We start from the raw sequence: 17,314 nt of genomic DNA on the forward strand, positions 1-17,314 counted from the left end.
ACTTCACTACCCTCTCCGGCATTGCATTCCACTCCCCTACGACTCTGAGTAAAGAAGGATGGATACCTTTTCTACTTCTGCAACTAAAATTTCGTACCAAGGTACTTTGTCCCTGAGATGACACCGTCTGAGGTGACATTGTACTCTTGTACCGTGTATTGAATACATGTGATAATAAAACCTAAATCTAAATCTAATGCATAGCAGGACACTGGGAAGCTTAGAGGAGAAAAGGGATGCTGGGGTGCTTGTTCATAAATTCCTGAAGGGGTCAGGACAGGCTAGTAAGGGTTGTTACAAAGACATATGGGACATCTCCCTTTATCAGTCGTGGCGTAGATTCTAAGAATGGGGAGGTCACTTTGGAGCTGTTTAAAAGTTTGTTTCGGCCACAGCTGGAGTCGTGTGTGGCGTTTTGGTCACCACCCATTAGGCCTTGTTAGCCCTCCAGAGTTCGTTAGCCCACATTTTTCCTGGTTGAGTTCCAATTGCTGTGCCCAGCTGACCAGTCAGTTGATCTCCTCCTGAAGTTTATTCATCCTGCCTGTCAACCAATTTTAGATCCAGTGTGCCACTTTGCCTTTGATCCCATGGCTGTTATTTACATGACCATTCCACCGATATCCTCCTCACTGAATTAGTGATTTGCTAGCGACACGGTCATACACTCTGTGTTTAAGCTGAAATGATGAATCTCATTGACAAATTTCAAGGGCCCTTGTGGCAAGCCCTGCACAACCCCACTCAAAGCAAACATCCTGTCAGATAGATATCTCTCTACCGTCAATCACCCTGTGCTCTCTGCCTCAGCCAGTTTTGGCTCCAGTGTGCCTCTTTGCCTTTGATCCCGTTGACTGCTGTTTTCTTGATCACTCTGCCAAGGGGGGCTTTACTAAGTCCACATCAAATGCATAAGCTCATCAACACTCCAACATCTCCTCAAAAAAGGATCAAATTTCTGAAATGTGACCTCATCTTAACAAATCCATACTGACTATCCCTGATTAATTCATGCAAGTACATTCTACCCCTAAGAATGCCTCTTTATAGCTTCTCCAGTGCTGAGATTATTCTGACTGGCCATAAATTTCTTGGTCTGTTCCTCTCTCCGTTTGTTCATAGTAGGACAACGTTAATAGTCCCTAGAGTCAGTAATTAAGAAAGCGCATGTAATGTCGTTTATCTCAAGAGGGTTGGAATATAAAAGCAGCAATGTGCCTCTGAGGCTTTATAAGGCTCTCGTTAGGCCCCATTTAGAATACTGTGTCCAATTTTGGGCCCCATGCTTCAGGAAGGACATTCTAGCCCTGGAGCGTGTCCAGCGTAGATTCACATGGATGATCCCTGGAATGGTAGGTTTAGCGTATGATGAACGGCTGAGGATCCTGGGATTGTACTCATTAAAGTTTAGAAGGTCGAGGGGAGATCTAATAGAAACTTACAAGATAATGAATGGTTTAGAAGGGGTGGACGCTCGGAAGTTGTTTCCGTTAGGAGGGGAGACGAGGACCCGTGGGCACAGACTTAAAATTAGAGGGGGTAAATTTAAAACTGAAATGAGACAACATTTCTTCAGCCAGAGAGTGGTGGGCTTGTGGAATTCATTGCCGCAGAGTGCATGGAGGCCGGGTTGTTGGATGCCTTCAAGGCAGAGATCGACAAATTCTTGATCTCAAAAGGAATCAAGGGCTGCGGGGAGAGTGCAGGGAAGTGGTGTTGAAATGCCCATCATCCATGATTTAAATGGCGGAGTGGACTTCATGGGCCGAATGGCCCAACTTCGACTTGTATCTTGTGGTCTTAAGGGGCTGGACATGAAGCCATTAGAGGTGAGTGTAGGTGGGGAGGGAGGGAGGGGATAGGTCACTCTGGGGAGGACGAACAGGTCAAGGGGGTGGGAGGAGCTTCATAGGTAGGGAATGGGGCTTGGCTTGAGCTGGGAGGAGCAGATGGGTAAGAGGAAGAACAGATTAGGGAGGTGGGGACGAGATGGGCTAGTTTTGGGATGCAGTGGTGGGAGTGGAGATTTTGAAGCTTGTGAAATCCACATTGATAGCATTGGGCTGCAGAGTTCCCAAGGCTCAGTTAAGGAAGGACAACAAACATTGATCAGTCAGTCATATATCCAGCAAGAAAACTTTATTTTTTTAAAAAAATAGGATGCATCTGTTAATCAAGTGGCAAAGCATTATCGAGTTTTGAGAAGATTTGTAGCTCAGGGTTCAGGTTCTGGATGTAAGATTGCTCAATGAGCTGGAAGGTTAGTTTTCAGATGATTCGTCACCATTCCAGGTAAAATCATCAGTGAGCCTCCGGTGAAGCGCTGGAGTTCGGTCCCGCTTTCTCTTCAAGTGTTTCGGTTTCCTTGGGTTGGTGATGTCATTTCCTGTTCTTTCTCTCAGAGGATGGGAGATGGATTTGGAGCCAATGTGTCCTCCCTGGTGTAGTTTGTGTATGGAATGAACTGCCAGAGGCTATTATACTCACAGTATTTAAAAGTCACCTGCATGGACACATGAATAGGAAGGGTCTGGAGGGATATGGGCAACATGCTGGCAAATGGAACTAGTCAGTTACGATATCTGGTCGGCCTGAAGGGTTTGTTTCCCTGCTGTACAACTCTGCGACTCTGTCTCTTTGTCTCCCCCTCCCCCTCTCTCATTTGCTCCAGACCCACCCCCCACCACACACACAATCTCTGTCTCTCCATCTCTGTGTGTGTGCGCCTCACTCTCTGTCTGTCTGTGTCTCTCTCTCTCTCGCTGTGCACTTCTCTGTCTCTCTCCTTCTCTTTCACTGTCTCTTTGGTCTTTGTGTGTGTGTGCCCCTCTCTGTCTCTGCCTCCCTCTGTATGTGCTTCTGCCTTTCTCTCTCTCCGTCGACCCCCCACCCACTCTGCGCCGCCCCTCCCCCCGCCTTTTCCTCCATCTCTCTTACTCTCTAGCCGAGCCTCTCCACCCGCTCAGCAGGGAGCGTTGTGAGTTTCTTTCGAACAAAGTTTAAAGATCTCTGTTTGAACCCAACCCATCCGCAATCAGACTGCATTTCTAATCCCCCCCCCTCTCTCTCTCTCTCTCTCTCACACACACACACACACACACACACACACACTGTCTCTTTCTCCCTTTCAGTCAATCCCCTTCCTCTCCTGGTCCTACTCACGCCTTTTCCCACCCCCCGACTCTGCCTCGGCGATGAGTCCGCTGTCTGGATCCCTTTACCCAGGAGTGGGCTGAGGACCCAGCGGTTCGGCAGCGGGGATCATCGCACCACGCTCCTGGACCCCTACAACCTCCTGTTCTCCAGCGGCCTCCAGCATGACCACCGGGCTAGGAGCAGGCATCCGGGCTGCCGGAGCGCTCGCTGCTCAGTGGCTCAGCCCTGCGCCGCCTTTGCCGGGAGCGGGGATCCGAGGTGGGAGAAGGCCTCTTCGCCCGGCTCCTGGGCACAGCTACCTGCCTGAACAGCTGCCTGGCACCGAGCCTGCGCTCCCCGAGCACCCGGCCGCGGGTCCGCGACGCCTTCCGGGGCTGAGTAGCCGAAAACTATCTCCTACTGCAAGGTGAGAGCGGGGTTTGGGGTGAAGGGAGGACTGGGGACATGAGCACGGTCCCTGTTTCACATCCTGCGCCGCTCCTATCACAAGGCGAGGGGTTGGGAATGTATGTTTTGGGGGTGAGAATAGCCCTCCTCGGGTGAGGGAAGGCTGGGACATTGGGAGGGTGTCTATTATACAGCCCTGCGCGGGTTTCCGTAGCCGAACAGCCTACTGCTCTCGTACTACAAGGTAAAGGGAAGGAGGGGGTTGGAATGGGGTGGGGTTTCGAGGATAGCCGTCCTGGAAGTGAGAGGACATGGTGAGAGTCACTATTGTACAGCCCAGTGACTGAATGGCTTACAGCTACTGCAAAAGGGTCGGTTTAGGAGAGGGGTGTTGTAGGGAGGTTTGGGGTCACGGGCAGAGCTGCTTTCTGCAGCTGAACAGCTACTGCCACAAGATGAGATGGGAGAAGGTGTTTTCGGAGTGAGGGGATGCTCCCTCACCCCGCCGCTGTGGGAAGTAGGATCTTTATCGCACAGCACTCCGACGACAAGGTGGGAAGGCAGGAGGGGCTCCTGGGGATGAGGGAAGGACAGAACCAGGGTCAGTATAAGGTTAGGGGCTGAACAGACCCCTTCCAGGGGCTATGGGGAGCTCTTGATGCCCTGCACCAAGCGACCAGCCGAGATCGACCCGCAGCTCTCCGACTACAAGGGGACCCTGTCTCAGAGGCTGGAGCATTTCTAGCCGGAGCTCTGAGGGAAAGGGTCATCGCATCCAAAACGTTATCTCGGTACTTTTTCTTCACAGATGCTGAGCATTTTCAGCAACTTGTGTTTGCATTTCTACCCGGAGGTGGGTTTGTGGAGAGACACCATGGGAAGGGAATGGGTGTGGGGTTTGATGGGGCAGTCACAGAGACTGTCGAGAGAGAGAGAGAGGCAACCCCTGTGTCAGGGTTTGGAAAATCTCCGGCAGTGCTTCATTTCTCTCTCAGCCGAAGGCGCTGCGTGCTTTGGTTTCCTTTGCTCTTGTACTCTCTCCCCCTGTGAATAAAGCCAGAGTGAGAGAGAGAGAGTTTGTGGTGGGAGAGAGAAAAGGGACAGAAAGATGGAAATAAAGGAGCATGACAAGGGAGTGAAATTAGGGCCAGCAGAGGTGAGAGAGGGGGAGAGAATCAGAGTGAGGGAGGAAGAGTGATAAAACACAAACAAAAGAGAATGGGAGGTAACGAGGTGTTCATGAGCATGAAACAGCAGGACATGCAGCATCAGAGGCCAGGGAAGCTGATGTCAGCCTGTCTGCTGTGTTCATCTCCCTTCCTCCGTTCCCCCCCTCCTCCTGCCCCTTTGCCCCCCTCCTGCTGCCCCTTTGCCCCCCCACCCCCTCATCCTCCTGCCCCTTTGCCCCCACTCCTCCTGCCCCTTTGCCCCCCCTCCTCCTCCTGCCCCTTTGCCCCCCCTCCTCCTCCTGCCCCTTTGCCCCCCTCCTCCTCCTGCCCCTTTGCCCCCCCTTCCTCTTGCTCCCTCCATTCATCCATTCCTTCTTCCAGTCAGTCCTCGCTCCCTCCCTCCCTCGCTCCCTCCCACCAGCCATCCATTCCTCCCTCCCTCGCTCCCTCTAGTCAGTCAAAACAACTAAGAAAATTACAGCACAGGAACAGGTCCTTCAGCCCTCCAAGCCTGCGCCGATCAAGATCCTCTGTCTCACCTGTCACCTATTTTCTCACGGTCTGTGTCCATTTGCTCCCTGCCCATCCACGTGCCTGTCCAAATATATCTTAAAAGACGCTAACGTGTCTGCGTCTCCCACCTCCGCTGGCAACACGTTCCAGGTGCCCACCAACCTCTGTGTAAAGAACTTTCCATGCATATGTCCCTTAAACTTTGCTCCTCTCACTTTGAACTCATGACCCCTCGTAATTGAGTCCTCCACTCTGTGGGTAAAAAGCTTTTTGCTGTTCACCCTGTCTATACCCTCATGATTTTGTGGACCTCAATCAGGTCCCCCCCAATCTCCATCTTTCTCATGAAAATAATCCTAGTCTACTCAACCTCTCTTCATGGCGAGCACCCTCCATACAAGGCAGCATCCTGGTGAACCTCCTCTGCACCCTCTCCAAAGCATCCACATCCTTTTGGTAATGTGGCGACTGGAACTGTGCACAGTAGTCCAAATGTGGCCAAACCAAAGTCCGATACAACTGCAACATGACCTTGGCAAGTCTTGTACTCAATACCCCATCCAATGAAGGAAAGTATGCCATATGCCTTCGAGACCACCCTATTGACCTGCGTTGTCACCTTCAGGGAACAATGGACCTGAACACCCAGATCTCTCTGTTCATCAATTTTCCCCAAGACTTTTCCATTTACTGTATAGTTCGTCCTTGAATTTGATCTTCCAAAATGCATCACCCTGCATTTGCCCGGATTGAACTCCATCTGCCATTTATCTGCCCAACTCTCCAGTCTACCTATGTTCTGCTGTAACCTCTGATAGTCCCCTTCACTATCGGCTTCTCCATTCCTCCCTTGTAGTGCGATTAGGCAAGACTAAGGAGGCATAGAATGGGTTAGCAAAATGCAGGGCAATGGGGACAATTGAATTGTGGAGCTGGTTTAAGGAGCAGATATTGCGTGTCCTTGATAGGTACGTCCCTGTCAGGCAGGGAGGAAGCGATCAGCTAAGGGAACCGTGGTTTACTAAAAAAATTGTATCTCTTGTTAAGCAGAAGAGGGAGGCTGATGTGACGATGAGACCAGATGGTTCACATGAGGTGATGGAGAGCTACAGATTAGTTAGGAAGGATTTAAAGAGAGAGTTAAGAAGAGCAAGGAGGGTACACGAGCAGACACTGGCAGGTAAATAAAGGAGACCCCGAAAGCTTTCGATAGGTATGTGAGGAATAAGAGGATGACTTGGGTAGGCATAGGGCCAGTCAAAGACAGAAGTGGGAAGTTGTGTGTGGACGCTGTGGAGATTGGAGAGGTGCTAAATTAATGTTTCTCATCTGTTTTCACTGAGGGACAGGAGAATATTGTAGAGGAGGTGACTGAGTTAGAGGCTACTAGAATTGAAAGGGTTAAGGTTAGTAAGGAGGAAGTGTCATCAATTCCACAACGTGTGACGGTAGGTAAAGCCCCTGGGCCTGATAGGATTTTTCCGAGGATTGTCTGGGATGCTAGGGAGGAGGTGGTGGAGCCTTTGGCCTTGATCTTGGAGTCCTCATTATCTACAGGTTTCGTACCAGAGGAGTGGAGGATTGCAAATGTTGTGCCCTTGTTCAAGAGGGGCAGTAGGAATGACCCAGGCAATTATAGACCTGTGAGCCTTAGGTGTGTTGCAGGAAAAATTTTGGAAAGGATTATAAGAGACAGGATTTATAATCATCCAACAAGCAACAACTTGATTGGAGATAGTCAGCATGGATTCGTCAAGGGCAGGTCGTGTCTCACAAACCTCACTGAGTTTTTTGAGAAGGTGACCAAACATGTGGATGAGGGTCGGGCAGTTGGCGTGGTGTACATGGACTTCAGTAAAGTCTTTGATAAGTTTCCCCATGGTAGGCTCTCGGAGAAAATACAGAGGCTCGGGATTGAGGGAGATTTAGCCATTTGGATTAGAAACTGGCTTTCGGTAAGAAGGCAACAAGTGGTGGTTGATGGAAAATATTCAGCCTGGAGTCCGGTTACGCGTGGTGTGCCTCAAGGATCTGTTTTGTGACCACTGCTGTTTGTCATTTGTATAAATGACTTGGACGCAGGAATTGGTGGATGGGTTTGTGAGTTTGCAGATGACACTAAAGTCGGTGGAGTGGTGGACAGTGTGGAAGAATGTTGCAGGTTGCAGGGAGACTTGGATAAACTGCAGAATTGTCCCGAAATTTGGCAAATGGAGATTAATATGGATAAATGTGAGGTGATTCACTTTGGGAGGAATAATAGGAAGGCAGAACACCGGGTCAACGGAAAGATTATTGGCAGTGTAGATGAGCAGAGGGATCTTGGTGTCCATCTACATAGATTCCTGAAAATTGCCACCCAGGTTGATAGTGCTGTTCAGAAGTCTGATGGTGTTTTAGGTTTCATTGGTAGAGGGATTGAGTTGCGGAGACGTGATGTCATGCTGCAACTCTACAAAACGCTAGTGCGGCCTCGGTTCGAATATTGCGTGGTCGCTCCATTACAGGAAGGATGTGGAATCGTTGGAACAGGTGCAGAGGAGATTTACCAGAATGTTGCCTGGTCTGGAGCGAAGGTCTCATGAAGAAAGGCTGAGGAACTTGGGTCCCTTCTCATTGGAGAGAAGGAGGCTCAGGGGGATTTAATAGAGATATACAAGATGGTCAGTGGATTAGATAGGGTGCACAGTGAGAGTCTTTTTCCGAGGATGATGACTTCAGCTTGTACAAGGGGGTGCAGCTACACATTGAGGGGTGATGGATTTAAGACAGATGTCAGAGGCAGGTTCTTTACTCAGAGAGTGGTAAGGGCGTGGAATGCCCTGCCTGCCAATGAAGTTAACTCAGCCACATGAGGGGCATTTAAACAGCCCTTGGATCAGCATATGTTTGACAATAGGATAGTGCAGGGGAATGGGCTTCGATTAGTTCACAGGTCGGCGTAACATGGAGAGCCGAAGGGCCTGTTCTGCGTTGTGTTCTTCTATGTTCAGTTACAGTTCACAGATTACTCTACCACTCATTTTAGTGTTGTGTGAAAAGGATAATGAACATCTGCAGAAGGACGCAGAAAGTGTCAGTGAATGGACAATGGCAGATGGAGTGCAACGATGGTAAATGTGAGACTCCATTTTGGTAGCAATTAGGGCAAAATGGAGTATTAGTTAAATGGTGAAAAATTGTAGCATGCTGCTATTCCCCGGTTGAATGTTTTAAAGGCCAAGACAGACAGATCTTTGAACAGCAAAGGAATTGAGTTTAAAAATCGGGAGGGGATGCTTAAGTTGTATCGGGTGCTGGTGAGGCTTGATGTCGAATAGTTTGTACAGTTTTAGTCTCCTCACTTGAGAAAGGATGTGCTGGCAGTGGAGGGGGTGCAAAGGAGCTTCACAAGATTGATTCCACAATTGAAAATGTTGCTGTATGGGGAGAGATTGAGGAGACTTGGATTGCACTCTCTGAGACTTCGAAGAATGAGGGGTGTTCTAATAGCACCTTTTAAAATGATGAAAGAAATAGATAGGAAAGAAACACGGAAGTTGTTTCCGCTGATGGGTGAAATTACAACCAGGCAGCACAGCCTCAAAATAAGGGTGAACAGTTTGAAGACTGAGTTGAGGATGAGCTTCTTCATCCAAAGGGTTGTGAATCTGTGGAATTCTCTGCTCAGTGAAACAGTCAAGGTTCCCTGGTTGAATGTTTTAAAGGCCAAGACAGATAGATCTTTGAACAGGAAAGGAATTGAGTGTTATGGTGAATGGGAGGGTAAGTGGAACTGAGTCCGCAAAAAGATCAGCGATGACCTTATTGAATGGCGGAGCGAGCTGGAAGAGACAGATGACCTACTCCTTTATTTCTTCTGTCCATATGTCCTTAGATTGCCATCCTTGTCATTCCTCCTTCCCTGGAATAGGCCAGTTCTGAACGCTGATCAGTAGGTCTTTAAATATCTCCCGCGTATCAAATGCCGACTTGTTCAATCAAAGCTCCTCCCAATTAATACTGCTCAGCTCCTACCTAATACTGATGTAATTTTCCTTCCCACAATTTCGTAGCTTCCCCCAAGGTCCTGATTATTCATAGCTATCTTAAAATGTAAGGAGAGGCGATCACCCCGTTTAAGAAGCTCCTGGTTCAGTGTTTTTCCCCATGTGGGAGTCAACTACAGGTTTTCTTGTTCCAAGGTTGGGGAGGAAATAGCCGATTGGTATTATTGCTGGACTGTTAATTCAGAGACTTAGATAACATTCTGGGGACCTGTGTTCAAATCCCAGCACAGCAGGTGGTGGAATTTGAATTGAATACAAAAGAAAATCATGAATGAAGAATCTAATGATGACCATGAATCCATTGTCAAATGTCAGAAAAACCCACCTGCTTCACTGATGTCCTTTCGGAAAGGAAACTGCCATCCTTACATGGTCTGGCCTACATGTGACTGCAGACCCACAGCCAGATGATTGACTCTGAACTGTCCCCTGGGCAATTCGGGATGGACAATAAACACTGCCGAGCTAGTGATGTCGTCCTCCCATTAGCAAATAAATAAAATTGGATTCTATGTCTTCCGATTGAAGATCGTTTCTTGTTCTCACAGTAATTTCATCGCTTAGTCAGTTTCCCTCTTGCCTGTCTTTTTGGAATGTCACGTAGCCCTGCACATTTACCTCCAGTGTTGATCGCCTTATAACCATGTCTTTGTAATAGCTCTCAAATCATGCCCGTCAACTTGTATGTGTGCTACGAATTTGTTGATTTTGTTCTGAATACAATGAGCACGCAAGCAAAGAGTCATTAATTTTGATTTATAACTTTATTTCACCTCTTGACACTATTTACAGCTGTTTTCTGTTTCTACATGCAGTCTTTTCCAGTCCCATGCTGAGTATTGTTATCCCAATAGTTCTTTAATGTCAGTGTGTGTGTATTCCTGGGCGACTATGCTCGTGTGGTCTACGGAGTTGTGGAGGTCACAGTTCTAGGACAGCCATTTCATAGGCCTCTGCTGCAGGTAAGAAGAAAAGAAAATCTCTTGCTCTGAGCTCTGCAAACCAGGGCAATGTCAAAAAGGAACCAAGGTCAAAAGTTTCAACAAGAATCTCAAAATTAACTGCTGAATTCACATAAGCATTCCGGGGATCGCCCAATGTAGTGGCCACAACATCCCACTTTCTATTCCTCACAAACAATCCAAAGGCTGAACTATCCGTATCCCTCTTAACGGTTATGTTTTTTGAGCTAATTTCTTGTTTCTAACTTGTGTGTATTTGTGGTGCCTTATGACTTCTTGCGTTTAGCAATTGATAAACTCACTTTCTCACTAATTCAGTAAAACCTAGTTTTATAGAATCCCCAGTGTGGAAACAGGCCATTCAGTTCAAGAAGTCCACAGCAACCCTACAAAGAGCATCCCACCCAGACCCATCCCCATTCCCTACTCTATCCCTGTCAGCCTGCATTTCCCATGGCTAATATACCTAACCTACACGAATGTGGGTAATTCAGCATTCCCAATCCACCTAACCTGCACATCTCTGGACTGGTCAAAACAATGATTCGATTTGAATTAGTTAGAATGCAGCTGTTAACAGTAATCCTCCGTCCCTGTGTTGGAGCGAGATTTAACATTCAAGATCAAAAATGAAACACTTGAACAAGGTAGCTCAAATTGAGGTTGTTGACTTGCTCGCCGAGCTGGCTTGTTTTCATTGAGACGTTTCGTCACCATGATTGGTGACATCACCAGTAGAGCCTCCAACGAAACAATGTTACTTTACTCTGTCTGGAATTTATACTGTCCGGTCTGTTACCATGAGTACTGTCATTTCGGGTTTTGATCTGTATGGGTTTGTATGTGGGGGTCCAATTGTATCTGTTTGTTGGTTGCATTATGGGTGGAGAATCACGCCACTCATATGAAACTGGGACAAGGTAACCATAGTAGCCCAAGCCAAGTGTAGACACGCAGAGGAATTCCTAGAGGCATGGTTCTCCACCCATTCTGCAGGCTCACATTCTTGGTCTCTTCAGTTTGAATATGATCACTTAACCATATCCTTTATGACAAACAACAGAGTCTTACTTCCTAAAATCTTCAAACAGGACTGTCCAGACAGATCCACTTGTTCTCATGATATCGTCTTCTGTTGGAGGGCTTCCGAAATGTCTGCATTCTTCCTCAACTGAGCATTCCTTGCGTTCGTGGTTGACAGAGCTCTCGGCCATGTCCAACCCATGTCCTACACTTTGGCCTCACCCCTGATGAGGTACCCTGGTCCTCAATGACCAACCCATCAATATCCACATCGAGAAGAACATCAGCCACGATTTCTAACAAGATCCCACCACCAGGCATATATTCCCCTCCCCTCCCTTGTCAGCCTTCCGCAGGGACCATTCCATCAGGACACCTCGGTCCACTCCTGATCCGTTCACAACACCTCCCCATAACCCGACAGCACTTTGCATGCCACCACAGAAGGCATAACATCTGCCCATTTACTTCCTCCCGCTTCACTATCCAAGGCTTCCAGGGGAAGCAGCGATTTACCCACACTTCACTCAATCTAGTCTACTGTATTCACTGCTCTCAATATTGTCTCGCTCTGCATCGGGGAGACGAAACACAGACTGACCAACCACTTGGCTGAACACCTATATTCTGTCCATAAAAATGGCCCCAGGTTTCCAATTGCCTGTCACTTGAGCACCCCATCATGATCCCTGGCCAAAATCTCTGTCTCAGGCTTGCTGCAGTGCTCCAGTGAGTGCAAGGTTGAAGACAAAAATCTCATGTTTGCTTTGCAGAACACCTCCGCTCGGTTCGCAATCAACAACAGCACCTTCCAGTCGCCAACCATTTTAACTCCTTTAACTCCCCCTCCCATTCCTTAGACGGCATGTCCATCATGGGCCTCCTGCAGTGCCACAATGATGCCACCTGAAGGGGGCAGGAGCAGCAACTCATATTCCGCTTGGGAACCCTGCAGCCCAATGGTATCAATGTGAACTTCACAAGCTTCAAAGTCTCCCCTTCCCCCACTGCATCCCAAAACGAGCCCAACTGCATCCCAAAACCAGCCCAGCTTGTCCCACCTCCCTAACCTGTTCTTCCTCTCACCTATCCCCTCCTCCCACCTCAAGCCGCACCTCCATTTCGTACCGACTAACCTCGTCCCGTCTCCTTGACTTGTTCGTCCTCCCCGGACTGACCTATCCGCTCTCTACCTCCTCACCTACACTCATCTCTACTGGCTCCATCCACACCTCTTTAACTTGTCTGTCTCCTTTCCACCTATCTTCTCCTCTATCCATCTTCAATCCGCCTCCCCCTCTCTCCCTATTTATTTCAGAACCCTCTCCCCCTTCCCCTTTTCTGATGAAAGGTCTCAGCCCAACATCTAAGCTTTTGTGCTCCTGAGATGCTGCTTGGCCTGCTGTGTTCGTCCAGCTGCACACTTTGTGATCTCGATGTGTCTTAACAACCTCATTAAGTGAGTTCTGGAGAGAACTATGCAGGGGAGACTTAGGGTTTGTCATTCTAACTTGCCTGTCCTGAAAGATGAAAGTTGGTTTATTTTGGATGTTTGTTTCATAGCTATGAAAGATATCCTGAAAGGATTTTTCATATCTTTTGTTGAGAATTTTACCCGTTTAGTCACTCTAATCCTTTTCCTTTTTTAAAGTTTGCTTGGTAGTCATAAATTTCAAATATCGGCCGAATTTTATTCGGCTTTGTATTGGTTCTCCGTGATTCCCCGTTAATGGCTCCGTGACCTGCTAGCTAATTACAGAATTTATCATTGATGTGCCTGTCATAAAATCTTTAGTCTTATACTATGTATTCCCAATTTCAGGAGAAAGTCCAGAGACCTTTTAAAGGAAAGGGGTTTAGAAAGAACACTTAAGTTCTATAGATCCAAGTCATGAATAGTTGATAAATTATTTGCACTTCATATTTCCAGAATCTACCCCGGAAGAGAGAGCCCAGAGAATTGCCAAAGCTGTCTGCAAGCAGTCAATTGACGTGAAGGAAAATTGGGAGCAATTGAAAACCCATGCGAGCAACTGGCAGAACAAGGTGGAAAAGGCGTTAGAGAAACTTCAAGAACTGCAGAAAGCTCTGGATGATCTTGAGTCTCATGTGATAACAGCTGAGGGGGTCCACATTGATTGGCAACCTGTGAATGACCTGTTTATTGACGCATTGCAGGATCACATGGATAAAACCACAGTAAGTGCAATTACTTTACACTTCACTTATGAACAGATGTAACCGCAATGTTGTATCGAGACGATCAGTAATATGAGTAGTGAAGTAATATTGATTGAATGGTTGTTAACTTAATTTGTAAATTAAAACTTAGTTGAGCATGCCTTCTGATGATATCACATTGGTAATATGAGTATAATTGAGGATTTTATTGGTCAGTGACATCAAGTGAGTTATCTGCTTGTTGCCATGTTATCAGGACTAAAGGTGAAGTCTGACCACGCCATTTGGCCACTCCTTAGAGAGACACAACTGGTTATGATTTAACCTGAAGATCACCATGCCTCGGGCAAGTAAAGGGGTTGAGGCGAAGATCCTTTGTGGTAAGGTCACTGGTGTGGCAATTGAGCCCTCTCTGCAGGGCATCACTCTGCATCACAAACCAACTGTTCAGCCCACGGAATTTGAATAGAATTCTCATGAAGTTAGCGAGAGGGATACTACACGAGAGGGATACTACTGAATAGATCGATGTTTTGAAAAGCGGATGAGATATGAGCAAAAGTTTAATTGATGTGGAAGACCAGCCACAATCATCATCAATGGTGGAGCAAGCTTGAGCGGCCATGCAACATTGTGCTGCCGCTATTTGACTTGTTCAGTGGAAAGGAAGGAAGATGGTCCAAGTGTCAAAAATGCTGAAGACCACATCCTTGTACAACCTCAAAATTTGATTGTGTTCAGCATATTATCACTCCTGGTACCCCTAAATCCTGGTCTATCATCTCAGCAGCTTGACTCTGCCCAAAAGCTGGTTACTTGTGACATTTTTGAAGGATCTTCCCAAGTCTGAAAATCATTTTTGTTTTTGTGCAATCAGAGTTGGCCAGTGTGGAAGGAGGTCATTTGGCATATCATAGCTCTTTGAAATAACTCCCCAATTCGTCCCCCTCTGCTTGGCAATGACTTCAACCACTTATAAAATCTCTTTAATGGAGGGATACTTTGAAGACATCTGAAAGGAGTATTAACGATCCCAGAATACAACTGAGCCTTATTAAGTTGTTAGTTCAGATGATCAAGAGCTTGATCAAAGAGGATTGTTTGAAAAAGTGCCTTAAAAGAGGAAATGTACAGAGGCTAAGAGGTGTAGGAAGTTAGTGAGTTTTGAAAGATTTGTGCTCAGGTTGAGGTTCTGGATGCGAGTTTGCTCGCTGAAGGTGGAGGAAGTCTCTTCTTGGGTTTGAAGCCTACACAATTAAATGTTTGGCAACCAGTAGTGGGCCGTTTGAAATCAAGAGTGGGCAAGAGGACGTAATTAGACGAGTGCCGATATCCTCAAGTATGGTTGGATTGGTGGGGATTACCAAAGTAGCGATAGGCATAGCCAAGGAACGATTTGTAAACAAAAATGAGAATTCAATAAAATTACTGTTAATAGTATCAGTTAGGTGGAAAGTACAGAGAATAGGACTTGGTTCAAGATGAGACTCATGCACTGGAGTTTTAGATGACCTCAAGTGTTCAATGGGCAAAAGTGGGACTCCAGCAGGGAATGCATTGGTATTGTCAGGCCCAGAGTGAAGTAGTTCCAGATGAAGGTTTCACTGCTAATGAGCCAAGACAAGAGACAGGTAGGCAGGATTGAAAAGATGGAAAGAGACAGCTTCAGGGATTGCATGAATGTGTGGTCGGACGTTCATCGTGGGATAAACAAGATGCCAAGGTTGTGCTGAGACAAGCGTAACATTACATTGTTGCCAAGGCGGAGTAATGCAGTCAGTAGGCAGTGAATAGAGGTTGGTGTGGGGACCACAAACAGTGGTCTTCCCAGTTTTAAATTGTTATCTCTACATAGTTCCGCAACTTTATGTTCTGTTCAAAAGGCATTACTGACAAGAAAACAGAAGTTAGCCATTTGTTTACTTGTTAATATATCTTGATTTTTCCACCATCTTCTCCAATTATGAACACCACATGTGAAGTGTACTAAGTGAACCATTCAAACCTTCAAAGGAAATGTTAAAATTGTGGAATATAAAGTTAAATTTATTTTCTTGAAAATTTAAATAAATTACATGAAGGTTTGACCAAGACTGAAAGGAATTATATGGAACACCAGATGAATAAAACAAGCAGTAGTAAGGTGGTATTAGCTGAATGTTCCTGAAGAAAGAGAACACAGCCAACCTTTCTTCCATCAGGGGGATTAATTGTGTGGTGTCAGACACAGTTGATTAAATCATTCCTTCTGTCTTTACTGTCTGACTGTACTATGGTTGTAATATTTCCTTTTTTAAAGGCTCAAGGCTCGACATACTTCTCATTTTCTAAATTTTAAGAAGTTGGCTTCTTGTCAAGTCACGGTAGGACTGAAAACACAGTCTATGACTGTTTGAAGTCACATGACACCAGCTTATCGTCCAACAGGCTCATTTCAAGTCACACAAGCTTTTGGAGTGCAGCCCCTTCATCAGGTGCAGTTGGTGAGGTGACCACACAGACAAACAATTTATAAGCAGAGAGATCAAAAGATCATAGAATTGGCCTGAGTGGAGTGTCAGATAATAACTCTCTAACACTCTTGGTAGCCTGTATAAGCAAGTAAAGTGTTTATAAAGTCAATGTCAGTGCTGTGCTGTCATGATAATCAGGCAGCGCAACTGGAATGTACAAGGTGACATCTCGGGTCAGACTCTGACTTGTAGTTTAGAGGCTTGTGTTCAGAATCTGTCTTAGAGTTTTAACCTTTATTTCAAAACCAGGAATTTATAACACACCACACTGACTGTGACTACAAGCTGTGTGTTTCTTCAACAAAATATCTGCAACTAAACAAACATCCTGGATGAAGACTTATTATCTGACACTCCACTCACACCAGTTGTATGATCTTTTGATCTGTCTGCTTATAAATTGTGTGCCTGTGTGTTTTCCTCTCTGACCGCACGTGATGAAGGGACTGCACTTCAAAAGCTTGTGTGATTTCAAATAAACCTGTCAGATTATAACCTGATGCCATGTGGCTTCTGACTTTGTCCATCCTAGTCCAACACCAGCACCTCCACATTATAAGTGTTTGGAACCAAGTCAGTGCAACAGGCATAGGTCGAACATTTGACTTCGGAAGGATGCCTCGTGCTGAAAAGTTTATTAATAACAAAGGATTTCTCCATTATGCCATCTATCATAACATGCTGCGCCTCACAGTCATAATGAAAGGATGCCCACTTTAATTTAGCAGCGCCAAGAACAGTTATGGACATTTTTAGCATGGGAGAAGGCCATTCAACCTATTTTATCTGTACCAGCTCTCTCCCAGAGCAAAAAAATTAATCCTTTTCTCGAATTCATTCCACATATTTCACAGGATTGAAATATATAGGTACATAGTTAAGTGATTTTAACATCGAGTGAGCAGTTCTCGCACTTCACCTTGTCACTAACAATTGAAAACGTGACTTAGAAAGAGTGGGTCTTTATTTTGTTCTGTTGTGATGATGAAGAAGATGCAAGTCGAAGTGCTGGAACTGGCCTCTTGAACTTAGAAACATTTAAATGTGTATAAAATGAATTCTGTGCGCATCTATTACAAGCAGTTTTATGGAAGGAAAAGGTACCAAAGAAGATTTGGTGTATTGTACTTGATGCTATTATACTCCAACCTGTGAAAACAGAACTCTATGACTGTGAGTGTTGAGATCTGAGAGGGTGCTATCTTGTTTGAATTTACATTGCTAAGTCTAGGCCTATTTTCTCAACAGCAAAATTGGTAATCCAGAAAGAAATGGATGTTTCTCGCATTTGTTGGCTGTAAGTGTCTGTTTAAAGTTTGAGTACAGTGTCCTCATATACAGGTGCTTAACCTGCTTTTACA

General features: G+C 46.2%; 1 long non-coding RNA gene across 9 annotated transcripts in view; it reads left to right on the forward strand.

The window, feature by feature from the left end:
* The first annotated feature begins 2,223 nt into the window (after positions 1-2,223).
* LOC132208462 (uncharacterized) overlaps positions 2,224-17,314 on the forward strand; it is a 32,552-nt gene continuing 17,461 nt past the window's right edge. The window contains exons 1-3 of one of the 9 annotated variants that reach the window (XR_009444551.1): positions 2,224-3,562; positions 10,090-10,236; positions 13,190-13,458. This is a non-coding gene — a long non-coding RNA (uncharacterized LOC132208462). Of the gene's footprint in view, positions 3,563-5,035; positions 6,406-10,089; positions 10,237-13,189; positions 13,459-17,314 lie in introns of those variants that run through there. The other 8 variants (XR_009444552.1, XR_009444549.1, XR_009444553.1 and 5 more) reach the window with 8 other exon arrangements.

The sequence above is a fragment of the Stegostoma tigrinum genome, unplaced genomic scaffold (genome assembly GCF_030684315.1).
Source record: "Stegostoma tigrinum isolate sSteTig4 unplaced genomic scaffold, sSteTig4.hap1 scaffold_406, whole genome shotgun sequence".
NCBI classification, from domain to species: domain Eukaryota; kingdom Metazoa; phylum Chordata; class Chondrichthyes; order Orectolobiformes; family Stegostomatidae; genus Stegostoma; species Stegostoma tigrinum.